General features: G+C 44.0%; 1 protein-coding gene across 2 annotated transcripts in view; it reads right to left on the bottom strand.

Moving 5' to 3' along the window:
• The window catches only part of disp1 (dispatched homolog 1 (Drosophila)), an 82313-nt gene extending 69713 nt beyond the window's left edge, over window positions 1-12600 (bottom strand). For both annotated transcript variants that reach the window (XM_086189923.1, XM_086189922.1), the window contains exons 1-2: window positions 12425-12600; window positions 10585-10636 (exon numbers count right to left, since the gene is read on the bottom strand). The gene's annotated coding sequence lies outside the window, so the exon portion shown is untranslated. The remainder of the gene's footprint in view (window positions 1-10584; window positions 10637-12424) is intronic.
• Window positions 12601-15957: the final 3357 nt, after the last annotated feature.

Raw genomic sequence — 15957 nt, 5'->3', positions numbered from 1 at the left:
GAACGTGGACGATGCAAAACACAGGAGCCCTTAACGAGGGCCATTCTGAAATGTGATTGAATGCGTCAGCAGGTCATAAAAGTCCCCCTCAGGATCAATGTAATTATGAAAGCTTTACACCGAGGACTTTCCAGACTGGGCAGAGCCCCGCGACAGGATGAGGAGGAGGAGGAGGGTGCAAGCAGCGTAATGTTCCAGCAACAGAAACACCTTTTAACCCAAGAAGAGGAGAACAAGAGGGGACTTCCAGCTGCCTTCCATCAGCGGCTCTAATAGAGGAGCATAAAAGAGAGACAAGGGGGTAGAAAAAGAGGTTTGTAACACCTGCAGCAGGGTACCAGCAAACATTCCTTGTTCTTCTGGCCCCTTCGTGATGCACTCAATAAATCCTTGTGATTAGCTACAGTAGCGGGTTGAAGTGCCACTTAAATCAAATCCCAAAGGGGAAGTTGTTGTGACCTACAAGCTAAGAAATGTGATTTGTGCACAAGTGATTATTTCAAAAACAAAACTACTTTTGTTTCTTTAATAAGTCAGGACAGAGAGAGGAAGGGTGTGATGGAGGTGTATGAAGCAGAGGAGTCAGCTTGAGAGCAGGCTGGCAGTAATAAGCCATGATACAAATTAGTCAGGAGAATCAGGAAAAATAATTCCCTTTTATTAAGTTATTAATTAACATTTAACTTCTAGTAAGCCGAGTATTCTGGGAAGACTACCCAGCAAAGCTAGAAACAGATGACGCATGTAGTCGCTAAGCAAATGTTTTCATATGCTGAATGTGAAAACTGCCTGGCTCCAAAATCAAAATCAGCAGCATCCATGCATTTATCATTTGTTCAAAGCATCTCTCACTGGACAACATCACCATAAGATGACAGCAAAGATGAAAGAAGGGTCTTAAGTTATAAATAAGAAAAAGCCTCCACGTCACCGAAGAATCCACCAATGCTTGACATGTTGGGGTAAATCAAAACATGAACCTGAACCGACTGGTCAATAAATGAGACTGGGATTGACCCCAGGGACAAAATGAAGCGGCAGGCCTGACTGCAGCGCCGAGCCCCCAGAGGTCTATAAACCTGCTAAGCTAACGGTAATAGAAGGGACGACACAGCTCAGGTCAGACCTGCCGGAGGACGAATGGCAACTAACACAGATCAGACTGAACTCTGGGACTTGTGAAAATACAACCAGTCAATGGGGACTCTCAGTGGCTGTCACGCAATGATTCAACAGTATTCCAAGTGAGTTACTGGAAGTAATTCTGTGTTTTGGATTTAATATTCATGCGGTAGGTTCATCTGGACTTCAGCCGATGTGATCGGGCCATTTTCTGCCAGAATATCAATCTCTGGAATTGGATTATTATGAGATAACTTAGGCGATGCTGGTCAAATAGATGCAAATCTTTTATACAAGAGCGCATGTTAAAATGGTCTGCACCAGTTTAATCACAAGAATCCAATGATGGTGAATGCCAGTTAATCAGCAGGTAAACTCTCCTAATTTGAGGAGGGTTTCACAGGTGTGACAGACTGGACAGCACTCAGTATGAACCGATCTTATCATGCACTCTATTCCATTATGACTCAAATAGGACAGCTTTGCTGTCACTTCCTCATGTGTTATAACTGGATTTCTAACTTGCTGCTGTTCGGAAAGGGGCCAGTCAGACGTGTAAGTTCAAATTTCATGAATAAATGTTTTTGTTAGTTGGTGAACTAAGTAAACTAAATCAGGGCTGGGAGAGCTTTCTCCAGATCACCCTGTTGTAGTTATTCTAGAGTAAACACGAGGACAGTAGCCGTACAAGTGGGTATGGGGAACTCACTGTGGTTGCTTTTATATTGTGTCAAGACGTGATAACAAAACACCATGTTTTATGTCATCCAGTGTGCAGGGATAAATCAGTACAACTTCCAACAGGCAAGTAATGAAACTGTTCGAGAGGCAGACGAGACCCACAGCCCAGCGACACTCAGCTGTGCTTTGGTTTCAGGCCTGTAGAAGTAACTGTACAGACACAATCATGCAGTGCAGATCACGGGGACCAGATAGTGGCGGCTGAGAATCTGCCAACATCCCAGTGAGTGCCATTAGTAAACACTCAGAGACAGAAGGCAGAGCCCTCAGCAGCGCCCATTGCCACCAGCATGAGCACCCAGATTGGCCAGGCTAGCATTCAGCCACTCAAGAGCGGCTCAGGTCCACCTAGGAGAGCATTAGTGAGCTTTGAAGTACCGTTCCCCTCATGGGTTCCTGTTCAGTCTACCCTCACTTCAAAACATGCTGCCAAAGAAAATGCAAACCAAATGTTGCTGTGCTCTACATGTTTGTGCACATGCACGCGTGAGTGTGGATGCATATATGGACCATATGTTATTGTTTGCATGCAGGTGCGTCCATATAACTTTGCAAAACTGGCCTAAAGCGCAGAGATCATGCTTTTGGTCTGTTTTAATCAGCCGGGAAGAAGGGGAGTTCACTGGCTGAGAGAGGACTATATCTGGTTCTGAATGGTAGGCTAAAAAAACATTAAAACAAAAACAGACATGAAACTTAATCTTAACAAAATTAAACACGCCATTAAATCCTGGCTTAAACAATGAAAGTTAGGAAAAACATCAGCTACTGCTAACATACTTATCTATTTATCTGAGGGATAAGCAGAAAAAGAAAATAAGGCAGGAAGAGGAATAGAGGGAAGGACGGAAAAAGAAGGAGGTGATTAAGGAAAGAGCTGGAGAATGACAAAAGAAGATTGAGAAGGAGAAAAGAGGAGAGGACAGAAGAGTGAAAACACGGGCATTCAGGACAAAACATGAGTCAATATTGTCTGAAGTTATCAAGCAAGTGGGTGAGAGTGAAGAGAAAAAAAGGACAGAAAAGAGCAGAGAGAGAGAGAGAGAGGGAAAGGGAGGGAGGTATGTTAAATTGCTCCGCTTGGCAATGTCAGCCTTTTACTCCAATTTATAGATGACTAAAGCCCCAAAAAGGTTTTCGTAAAATGAAACAAAAGAATTAGACGAGGCCAGCCGGCGGTCACAGCCCCGCTGCCCTGTTTCTCCATTACTCTATCTTTATCTATCCATCAACCTCTGCACTGTGACAAAAACTACTGGTCCTCCAGGGTCAGCGGCTTGGGTCGAAGCCAAGACTGCTCTCTTTCTCTCTCCATTCGTCTCTCCCTGGGAGCACCTTCCCACCCTCCAAAACCCTATCTGGCTTGTGTCAGCCTAATGAACAGTCGCTTAACTGTTCTTACAGCAAGAAAGCAGATGGAACTCTGGGACAATTTACAGCGCAGAGAGAAAATCAAGGAGGGACAAGGGCAGTTGAGTTGCAAAGGGGAATAGCAAATGCACTCTAAAAATGTTCTTCTGGCCAGCGGGACCAAAATAGGCCTTACATTTGCACGTTTTTTCAATTTATCTCTTATTGAATTAAGTCGTCCGACTCCTGGACGCCTTTCAGAGGGATATAGCAGGAGAAGAGACAGAGAGTGAGCAAGGCCTGCACCCAAAGACAAAAAGCCCTGCCATTTCTCTTCAAGCTGTCTGATAGCAAAGGCGCTGCCGTTACCGTAAGTTTAGCAGAGATGCACCAACTGACTGATTTCAGATTTTTGTTCTTTCCTTCAAACAAAAAAACAGCTTTTTACATCTAATATTTTCCATCATGGACATTTAAAAAAAACAAACAAACACTGTCAAGTTACAATCGTTAAAAAAAGTATGCAGTGTGACTTAAATGAGACGATACTTGTTTTGTGCTATGAGGTATGAGCAGATGTTGCTGGTAGGTTGTGCTCTCTCTCACTAGCGGTTTCCTATTTGGACGAGTTGAGTTCAGCATCTCGTTAGCTTTGTTTTGAATGTGTTCATGTTTGCTCGTCTGTGGCGACTTCTCCATTGATCTGCAGCATCGTGCTGTCCGCGTCTGCAAATTAGACCAGCACAGAATCAGACAAACTCGTCAGATCGCAACTCGTAAGCTGACAATGGAGCAGTGAAGCCTCCAACTGATCAACCTGTGCGCCGCCGGTATTTAGATTCATTTGATGAAAGAGGCCCAGCTGCTGCTAAGGACCCCCTTACATCTTCAAGCTTTTAGATACAATCAGCACCTTCCAACCTGGTCAACTCCATCCCTTTGCTCATATTGTAGTACATAAGAGACATTTTGTTCCAGTGAGTTCATCACCCAAAGCTGAAACTGGACATTAAAATGCATGTAGATGAAAGATCCAGCTTCAACGTGGAGCCCCCGATGAAGGGCGGGCCCCTGCCAAACACGCATTCATGACGCTGTTGTTCCTAAAGCAGTGTTATAGGAAATACAAGGTGCTGCTGTCTTCTCCTTGTTGAGTCTAACGAAATTCAACAGCTTTCCTGAGAAAGTAGCGCCACGGATCCATCAAACCACCTGCAGTCCACTAAAGGACACAAGAGGTTATTGTAAACCGTACGCTGAATGGACTAATGTTCCAGCACTGATGAAAGACGCCCGAGGAGCAAGGAGGTTGTCTCTGTGGGCTTGGGCAAGTCAGTGGTCCAGCTTTCCATCAATGCTGCCTCTCAGCTATGGCACAGGGCATATGCTCAGGTATTATGGGTCTCTATGGTGTCCCCGCGAAGCCAAATTTAACTAAAAGAACTCAGAGCCAAGGGTTTCGTCAAATAATTCAGACATTGTATGAGAGGACGGGGTAATAACATGGAGAAGGTCACTCAGGAAACGTTACTTTTAGAATAGAGAGACTTTCAAGGTGTAAATGTCAAAATATCCATTTTCTAGTTTTCCAAAACATGATGTCATGCTGCCTCTAGGCCTGGTAAGCTGAAAGAGCTCACATTCAAGTCTGTTTGATCTTTGGACTTCCTGATGGTCTGCTGGCTACAATATTCTAATTCCATAAACATGACTTCCCTCAAGTATTTCCCGATATACCGTAGGTGATCATTAACGGCATCAGTGTGGTATTTCTGGGACTCGTCATTATGTTCACGCATCTACTGTGTGAGGACTGGCAGGGTCACTAATGATTATACAGTGTGGTGCAATTGGGTGGAAAGTATTTGGGGCATTTGGAGCGATCCAATCATTAACATGGAGAGGGTCGATGGTGTGCAGAGTGAGGTGCAGCTGTGCGCCCAAGCGTTCACACATCTTTTTCCAACTTATCAGAAAAAGCTTTTCATTGATTATCTCCAATAATGTGGAATAAACAGCTGTCAAATGTCCATCAATGCTAGTCATAATTTGACTTCATCTTTGATTTTATGATACGTTCCGAGGCAACCCAGGGTGACTGAAAATATAAAGTAAAAGTCAGCCACTGATCAAATCATGGACCAACATTTGGGAGTTACACCCCTTTTGCTTATTTACAGTCACCTCTTCACCACACGGTCTTTGGTGCTTCCATACTGGTATTTTTCTCCAAAACAGCATTTTCGGTCAGACCATTTCAAGACGACTCATCCTCGGTCTGACACACGTCTATTTATTTTTTCGGCCCCTACTAAAACAGACGAGCACAGTCACACTGCTGGCTTGAGACACAAGTCTGATGTGCATCTTCCAGGATGCAATATTTTTGCCTAGGAGGCTCAACGACTTCTCCCACGGGACACGTCTGTCTGCTCAAACTGCTGAAATAACCTGCTTTCGGTCATTTTTGATTTAGATTCAACATTCCAGGTGTGTGCCTCGAAACGCTCTTACATGCACGTTCGTTTTGAGGATTCACCCGTTTAAAGTTCTGTGAAGGATCTTGTTGTGCAGCAACATACTACGTTTTAATTAGTTCCAGGGTTTTATTTTTGAAGAAATTCCACAGTCAAACCAGAGAGACCGAATAGAGTCAGGCTACCTTATATAAAAGTACTCCTGTGGGGAGCAGTCAATAGTTTACAGAAGCCCACTCTCAGAAGGAACACCGCAGGAACTCCAGATTGCTTGGCATATGCTCTTATTTTTGAAATAAAACAGACCAAGTGAGGAGGGCTCCTCTGTTGTTGTTGTGGGTTGTTGTTGGGTTTTTTTTTTTTGTTTTTTTGCACTTTCAGGAACACAGAATTCATGTTCAAAGTAAATACGAATTAAAAAATGTTCACATCGATGAGAATAATTATTTTTTTAAAAAACGGCATATAGAAAGCTGGGGCTTGCACAGTCAGCACCACGGGTAGTAATCCTCAACTGAAGCTGATATATGCAAGTGTCACTGTGCTACGTTAAATGTCTTTTCTTCTCTCGTCATTAGAAATGTTTCCACCGTGAAAACTAAAAGGCTGCTGCCAGCAGAGGGGAGACCGACTATATTTGGTGCAATTCCTGTGGGTGTGGAGGAGGTGGCTGCATGGACAACAAATTCTCTGAAGATTGTGATGATCCCATAAAAACCACTTTCGGCTCTGTTTCCTCAGACGATAGCAGTCTAGTTTATCTGACTTCCTGATCTGTAGAGGATTCAGGGTGCACAGCTCATCCTCCATACGAGGCCCAAACTGCTCTTGACTTCATTTTGCAGTCTGCCCCTTGATTAGGCCTCAGGGTGTGATCTTCACTAAACTGTACAGCTGGGGATGGAACATCCATGTAACCTCCTTTCAATTCATTAAAAAGCTTTAATTTGCATGCAAGCCTCAGTTAGGGGGCATTAGGCTCGTCCAGGGGTAACTGAACTTCTGGGCTCGGAGGCGTATGAGCCAAATATGATTTGACAAGGCCAAGAACTGCAGGGTCAGGCCACAGCAAGGAACATGCGTCCCCGGGAGGGAAGGCTGAGCTGCTCCCTCGGCCAGGCAACATTCCCCTGTTTGTGCAACAAATCCTAATGAGGCTGTTCTCTGTGGGGGGAACGAAGACCCTGTCCTTGAGAATTTGTCTGAGGAGCTAAACAACCAAGGGAAGATGCACTGAAGTGATCCACTCATGAACACGTTCGCCAACATAAAGCACGACGGATGAAGAGAGAGAAGTCAGACGGCGTTGTCCTGAAATGTCAGGAAGTTAATACAGTCTTACAACGAGGTCATGGCAAATATTTAATTGATTTGGCCTCTGCCGCAGGGCTGAGATGCACAGGTGAACTGAAAGTCCCAGTATTCATCCACACTGTAAGAATAAGGCCTGCTATGAAAGCGTAGGTTCAGATCATTTCACTGTTGAATTTCAATGCTAAAAAAAATAAAAACTACAGAAGTGCAACGCAGTCTGGAGATCATTCAAATACATGATCACGTGGTGTAGGACAATATCCACCTCTGAAAAAGAAAAAAAAGAACTTTACTGTCAAGTCCAAACATGCAAACAGTTTCCATCTGTGGTTGATATTCCTACCAACACGATACAAACCAATAGATTTTAGTGGGTAGAGACGGAGGGACGGAAAAGGTCAATGTTCAAAGGCATTCCAGTGTTTGTGATCCGACTTTGGAGTCAGTCCACCTGAAGCACATTAATTCATTTTCCCTCCATGTGCCTCTTCCTTCTCCTCGGGAAAACAGCAAAGCAAGCTTTGTAGCAAAGCTCAATTTGAAAGTCAGAGTGCCATAGATTACAATGATACACCCTGACAACTCCATTGACCGCAGCCCCCCTGGTTTGTTTGTTTTTTTTTGGGGGGGGGGGGTTAGAATAGAAAGTAGTGGCACTAATACGCAACACCTGTTCGGTTTCAGCATCCGTCAGTATATCAAATATGCAAACAGTGACAGCTGTGGGGCAGGCGGTGATACAGCAAGCCTCTGTGGCCTGGCGATGCCGAAGACAGAGACGGGGGTTCTTTCAGCGACACGTCTTCCCTCACAGGGCCCTCTCCGGGTCACACTGCTGAAAGCAGAGCAGAGTGGCAGGAGCCGATAATATTTCACATGGGCTTTTTGAGGAGCACCAGGCACTATCGATTTCTCTCATCTAAAGTCTGGGAACCGAAAGACAGGGGGCCTATTGGGCGGCCTGGCTTCAATTACGTGGCCCATAAAGACTCAGATAGGAGCTGATGTGATTGATGGGCTGCATGATGCCATGATAGGATCCATGCCTCAGCCTGATGAGGCATTATGTTGGCCTTGTGACCTCATCAACATGCCAAAGACACGCCCTCCACCCGAGTCCAGTCACAATCCAAGGAGGGTTTAAGCTTAAGCACAGAGAATTCAGTTCAGATCTTCCTGCTGCACATATCTGACATGCATGACACGCATGTCCAAGAGCCCATCCTGCCTGTTTTCCTCCAGAACACACAGCATATGAGTGATGGAGGAAGCTGCCAATACAATTGCGGAAAGTCAATGGGAGATTCAGGCTTTTTGCTTTGAAAATAAAATTGAATTAAAACACGACTGTGACATGTAAGAGAACACCGGGTGTGGACATTTACGAGACGGGCTGCTGTTCCTTTTGCACTCGCATTCTTGACCGCTTGAGCTAAATCTGTTGGTTTTTTTTGTTTTTGTTTTTTTCACAAAAATGGGCTGATGTAAACATTCAAATCCAAACCCATCTACTGCTACATTGCTAATATTGGCTGATACCAATGACGAGCCAGTTTTACCAAGCACACTTCTTACAACAGGGACATCTTAACAGGTGAAAAAACAAAAAAGAAGATTTGTGAAGTCATTCAGATGCAGTATGAATTCTAATTCCTATTCATATCCTGCAGCCACACCTGTTCTATGTAGAGTTTTTTGTAAATATTTTTGTGCCTGATGAAGTACAGAGCCAGACACAAAACTGCGGCTTTATTTCTGATGGATCTTATAACAGACTGGGAGGAAGACGAGACTCCCAAGGGACGACTAAAACTTTGAAATCTGATTCCTGGGTTAGATTTCATCCCTGCTGAAAGCAAAATATTTATCTCGGAATCATCTAAATCCATGTTCCTGACAGACCTGATGGTGAAAGGCCTCCTTTCCTCAAAGCTGGGAGAACATCTCCCTCTAAGAAACCTTCAATGGCTGCAGCCAACCAGCCTGTCAGCACCAAATCACACCCTGTGAAAGATTCAAGTCTCTACAAAGAGAGACGGAGATTAAGCATACTGGTGCCACAGGGTCCTCCAGATCCACCGGGGTCTCCATTCATCAGCTCGACATCAAAGAATGCAATGCAACAGTTTGAATTATAGACGGCAAGTGTGTAGCGAGGCCTCCAGTGGCACCCAGTTCCCGGCGCGATTAACCCCTGTGCCACCGCCAGGAGGGAAACGGAAATATACAGCTCATAGCAGAAAACCTGAATTACCACACTAGCAACTGCAGAGATCAGCTACGGGACAAAAGGTCACTCGGGTCATGAGGTCATTTGATGGCTCAATTATTTACCTTACATCATTCAGCCAAACTTTTCTCAGAGTCAAATTGCAAAAATCAACTGAACCAATAGTGCTTCATTAGCTAGCACCTACTCAGAGGGCATAAATGGCACTTGTTGAAGGGTCTACGTCTGTCACTCTAGAATGAGGAGAGGCATAAACAAGTGTTTCATCCATCTTCCTTTCCACTGTGTGGATGGAAACATTCGTAAGGAGACTGTGACCGATGGTGAGGTCACAAACGGACACGAGGGCTGGTACACTAAGGATGACACAGGGAAGCGAGATGAGGCATTTGCTGCTACTGGCAAAACCAAAAGTCACTCATCCTTTTTGAAAAAACCCTGAATGAATGAATGTCAGCTTTTTTTCTGACGAGGGACTAACTAGAGTGTAGCAGACTTTGCCAACAGACCCAGGCCAACATGCTGAAAGGGCACTGTCTGACACCCAAAAAAAAAAAAAAACTTGCAAAGTGGTGAGACAAAGATGGCACAGAGACTGATTTAAAAACAGAGCGCCTCAATGGAGAGAAAATTTGGCCAAATGGAGATATTCCAAAAATGAGATAGCATGAAGCTGTTAAAGCCAGCTGTCCTGGCCAGTTGTTCTGAAGAGCTGGGAAGTCAAGATGGAAAGAACTGAGGGGAGGGGGGGGGTCTTAAAGATAATGTACAACAGAAATGGAAATGCGGAGGCTCAATCAAAGCAGAGGGTTTGTGTGTCTCATAAAGGGGTGTCCATGCGTCCTCTCTTTGCTGTAATTGTGGAAATAAGTTGAGCCTTAAGTCGCGTCAAAGCTAAATGTGGAGGTTTAGTTTGAACTGGCTCATTGCAACATTCATTCAAATACTTCAGACACTCACAGGAATTGATGGTCATTTACTAAAATATCTAAAAAAAAATAATCATGGACCTTCAAGGATTTGATATCTTCATCATCAGACTGGTTTTTGACCGTCAGACACAGCATGAGGCTCTGGCGGGGTTGGATACCAGTGCTGGAGAATAAATAATAAGCACAATACTACCCCCTAGTGGCCGATCTGATTGATGGGATACGGAGCAAGTCATGATTGGAGCGGGACACTAAAAACTCATTAGCAGTAAAATATGAATGATACACTTTCATGAGTATTAGATTAAAAAATAGCCTCTTAACACAAAACAGGCAGTGTTTTTAACAATAAGTGTGTGTGTGTGTGTGTGTGTGTGTGTGTGTGTGTGTGTGTATGTGTATCATTCTAGATTCTTACCGTTATTCTCTGAATGAACGTTCTGTTCTGAGTTTCCTGATGATCTGGCCAGCTGGTAAGAAGAAAACATTTCATCTTTATAAATCATAGGGAAGTATTGAGCAACATTCCCCTGCAGCATACATTTGTCCCACGCAAAACTGCCTCGGCAGAATCTGGCATTAATCACATTCGGATTTAATCTAGGATTTATAAAACAAGGCAGCAAAATATGTGGGGCTGCGATTAATAAATAATTTCAGCTCCACAGCAAAGGAATTTAAACTTGATGCCAAACTTTTGTATCGTTTCAATTCGGTATTTGGCAAATAGAGGTGTGACAAGAAGTGAGATTTAATAAAACATAGTTTAACTAAAATGGCACAAATCTTAAACTAATTTACAAGTTGGAGAAACCCCCTGTAGCTCAAGCGAAGCGAAAGACAGTTCTAGTTTCAAGTTAACGTTGCCCTCAGTCTGATGCACTGATCCAGGCCTCTGTGCTTTACATTTTCCACCTCAACCTCTAAACGTTTTTCATTCCTCGAGAGCTGCCGGTCACGTTCATATGACGCTGAGAAGCTGTCGGCGTGGATTAACGGGCTAATGCTCGTGAGAGAAACACTTCCACAACAAAACGAACGGCACAAAGCTTAGCGGGCACCAGTCTAGCCTTCTGCAGGGCTTCAATGACACGTTCACTGGGATGGTTTTTTTGTTTCTGAAAAGTTCAATGACCAGAAGTTTGTTCCTTTATTTTACTTTGTTTTGTTTGATGCAAGGGTGCAAATTTCATTAAATCAGAGCAAAGACATTTCACTCCACTTGAATGTCATATAATTGCAGGCCAATAGATTAGTTATATGACTCAAATAGAAACCATGGAATAAAAGGAAAGTTTTTTTGGCAAAAAAAAAACCCCAAACTGATAAAGTTTTGAAAAGTTCATTCATGGCAAGCAGAGGAAACTTGTGAAGGACACAAATCATGAATAGACAAGATCAATAAAGTTTGAATAGAAGAAAAAAACTCCTTTTTCTGATTGGGATGGGGGAGTGTTAGACATGAAGGGGAGATTGAAAGGTGCGTGTCCTGGGCGGGCCAGCGGCCACGGTTGGAACTTCAACTGGACTACACTTCCCAGCAAACACACAACTCCGAGAGCAGGTGTTCAAATAAATGACCAAAGTTCCTCCCCAAATCAGACCCGGCGCTGGAGTTCGTGTTTATTCCAGTCAGCCGGAGTTTTCCAGAACAATAAAGCCGAGCACAACAGGCGAGCAGAGCTCGGACAAGTTTAGCACAACAAAAGCTCCGCTTCTCCGGGTGGAAAGTGGAGGACGACAGATGTTCCGCTAGTTTGTGACTCTCCCAATTAGCCAAGGTGTGCTGTTACACGCGACAGCTTCGACTCGTGGGAGTTAACGTGTGTGCTTAAAGCAACAAATCCACTGAAAAACACATCTGTTTCAAAGGCTTTATAGGAGGTTAAACCATGCTGTTGTGTCAAATGAACCACCAAGATGACGTTATCATCTTAGCCTCGGCCTTACGGTAAATCACGACTGACCCTGTCGAGCGAGCTCGTGACAGCCCCCAGCTCCAAAGCTCCATGCTAGCCTGAAACAGTTTTTCAATCACGGAGGGGCCTCTTCATCACTTAAAGCTCCCACCTTGGGATATTAGCTCCGTTCCCCCCACCAAAACAACCCACCCACGGCTGATGTTCGGTCTCGCGGGGCTAGCTAATTTGATGTTAGCTGTCTGACGCCGCTAGCCAGCCAGCCAACGCCGCTCGCCAAAACAGCTGGTTTACAGCGGTTTCACTTGGGCTCCATCCACAGAGAGAGAACACACTCACCTGGGCGCATGAAAGCTAAACCCGGGTTGAGCTCTAGCAAGGAACGGGGGGGATAACTCCTCTTCCTGTACTGTAGTTGTTGCAGGGGATGCTGATGTATCCTATTTCCAAGCATCAATCCATGCTGGGGCAGGCAGCTGCGCACTGGGTTTGTTTGCACTCGACTTTGGGAGTTTTGCCAGATCTCGCGAGAGGGGGAAAAAAAAGGCATCCCGGTCAACGGAAAACATGGTCCAAAAAATCCCAGTGTTGCGAGAGGGAGCCTATCATCATTGAAAAGTCGTCTAAAAACATCCATCCATTTTTTTATGTATTAATGTGGCTGCTGAGAACCGAACAAAGAACTGCATCACGTTAATCAGACCCATGGAGTTGTGCACATCGATCGTATTCTTTGTTTTTCTGTTATTTCTCTTTTTTAATTCAAAACTCATTTTACTTTTTATTTGTGTTTTATAATTTATGTCTCCAGTAGGACCAGAATTGCATTTGACAACGAGATAATTAGTTTCCCTCCCCTCTGTCGTTGACTTGACTCTCTTTGTTTTGTTGTTTTGCATTTTAAATTCAGAACCTCTTTGCTTGTACGCTGTGTGACTTTGGAAGAAAATGTCGTGCGCTCTTCATGTGGGGAGACAAAAGTAGATCAAGTTAGTATTTGATTTACTTCTTTGGATGAAACTCCTTTTCCGCTGCAAGATAGATGAGTTGAGAACAGGAAATCAGCTGAGTCTGCTTCCATGAATGTATCAAGGCTCCAAATATCCAAAATACCCTTGGCAACTCATCTTCTTGCCTTTTTACAACCAGACCGTGACCTGTGCTGTATGGAAATACCCTTTTCCCAAATACCGGATCACACCTTCTATATTTTACACATGTACATATTGGATAAATGACGGCAAAGGCAGGAAATAATGAAAAGTTGTTGTTTTTTCTTGTCATCGATGATTTATTTTTGGAGGGCTTCATTCTTGAGGCAGCTGTTGATGAGATTAATGTGTTTATTCTCTCTATCAAGATTTCAGACATCTGGCAGATTAATTTTTTTTATTGGAGAGGACCTCAGTTTGGATTGTTTCACATCTGCCAAGTGTCTGTTTTCTAATTTCCTACTTCAGATTGGGAGGAGCAAGTTGTTTTAAAGGGAGGACGGGGACCTTTAACGCAGGCCCTTCAGTAATATTCACAGCATCATCTCTGCTCTCATCAGTGGCCAGTCCCTCTCTCCCTCTCTCTCTCTTTCCCTCTGATTTCAGAGGTGTGTCAACATTTATCACTGAGAGGGAAGAGCTATACTTTTAAGGTTTAAGACGAGGTCTTGGATGGGACTTCAATAGACTTGCGAAAGGACCTGTTTGCAGCGTTAAAAACAAAATGCATGATTGATGATGTGAAGAAATGAAATCTACACAAACCTGAATTTTACAGCATCCTGTTGTTGAACTAAGTTGAAACACACTGCATCTGAGTGGCTCAGATCTCATCTAATAATGTAATTGGTAGCTGCGTGTGAGTGTGTGTACCCTGAGGGAACGTTACAACTTTTCAGGAAATACACTTAAAGTATTTGCTGCCCTCCTCAGACCAGGACGTAATGATGGATCCCTTTCTCTCCTCTGTGGTGCGTTCGGGCGCTGAGACCCACAGAGACCAGCTGGCTGCTCGTTAGCTCAGCACAATGAGTGGTAATAGACGGAGGTCTTAGCATACCTCTGGCACAATACAGTTTTCTTTAAAACAGTATTTAATGTAGTTAAATTATTGATTATGATTATGATGTTTAAAACACTGACGTGTATTAAAGAGTCGGGGCAGCACTGAGAGAACTAATCTTCCCAGCTGCTGCTCTTCATCTTTGATGCCCCTGCGGCGTCTTCGCTCCTCCTGGCTCATTCCTGCAGACAATGCTGAGGGAACAGAAGAGCCTGCATGACTGCCCTTTGACAATGACGTGCTCTTATAGGTTCACGTCTATATAAAGTATATAGACTACAACAAATCATTTCTGGTATACAGCGTGAACAGCACTGATGAGCATATGAACATATCAATGAATTTTATAAGATGACACTAAATCTATTTAAGAGACCACAACATCAGTCATGAGTAGCGATACTGTAAAATTCCATCCATCCATTTTCTACCATTTATCCTGTTGAGGGTGGTGGGGGTGGAGCCTATCCCAGCAGCCTTCCCCCTGGACAGGTCACCAGTCCATGGCAGGGCCAACACATAGAGACAGACAACCATTGGCTCTCCCAGTCACACCTACGGTCAATTTAGAGTCTGGATTAACCTGGTCCCTCTTGATGTCTTTGGACTGTGGAGGAAGCTGGAGTACCAGAGAGAACCCAGCAGGAACAGGGAGAACATGGAGACTCCACCCAGAAAGACCCCGTGCTCCAACCGGGGCTCCACCCACAAACTGCTTGCTGGGGGGCCACAGGGAGGACCACTGCTCCACCGGGCCGCCACTGTAAAATTCCTTTCTGTCTAATGTTATTATGAAGATCAATCAAATACTCTGAAAGCTGTTGGTTCATCTACACAACAACGTCGTTAAACATGACATTAAACACACCTTCTGATCTCGTCTCTCCTTTTCCCGCAGGTTGTTGTGCGCTGGTTTAGGGTCGTGGAGAAGTTGCTGTCTCTGGATCTGCAAAGATAATAAATCATCACATTAATAATCCTGTATGTTCACATCCTCCTGTGTTGTTTATTTTGCTGACTTTCACAGATTTGAGACCTTACTGATTAAAACGTAAATCATATCATTCGCGTGAAACAAGCCATAAATTAGAATGCAGAAATACTGGCTCGCTCTTGTCTGGCGAAGGGTTCTAGAAAATCTTTGCGGTGACAGGAGGATTGACATGCATGAGCTCAACATTCTAGATTTGGTGTGCAGAATGCTGGACGTCTATCTTATTTGATCCGTGAAAAATGGAATAACAAAGTTATGAAAAAAATGTCATATCTTCTTCGAATATGGTGATCTATACCTGAAGCACTTGTGGGACGTTAACTTGTGCTTTTTAACCACCGTCCGGTTGGTTTTGAAATCCATCTTGTGTGTTTATAGAACGGATGAACCCAGAGCTGGCTGTCCTGTTCAGAGCAGATGGAGAGTGTGTGTTCCACTCGTTGCTCTTTTTTTTTTTTTTTTTTTTTTTTAATCCGTTTGACATTTGACTGAAGTTTGTTCTGCAGGACGAGTGTGTGGGAAACGCTGTTGTTTTCAGAGCCCAAACCAGTGCTTGAGTACTTCTCGAAATAACTGCCCATCACACATTAAGCCAAACATTAATATGTTATTCGACATATCCAGTATTATGTCGTGTAAGTCTGACGTGTGAACGTAAACGTCAAGTCATTGCTGCAGCGATTAGATTCCTCTCTCCGTAAATATGACGGTTCTCTTCATCGTTCGTTCTCTCACACTGAGACCCTCCAGAATTCCTGATCTGTGAGGTTCTGGACAGCTGGCGAGGAACAAGGTGCTCAAATTTAGAACACGGACTGATATT

This window comes from Aulostomus chinensis, chromosome 20 (genome assembly GCF_037954235.1).
Source record: "Aulostomus chinensis isolate RoL2024-O1b breed Wild chromosome 20, RoL_Achi_v1.0, whole genome shotgun sequence".
In the NCBI taxonomy this organism is placed as follows: Eukaryota; Metazoa; Chordata; class Actinopteri; order Syngnathiformes; family Aulostomidae; genus Aulostomus; species Aulostomus chinensis.
Note: the sequence above shows the minus strand (reverse complement) of the source record. Positions and strands in the feature narration are given on the sequence as shown.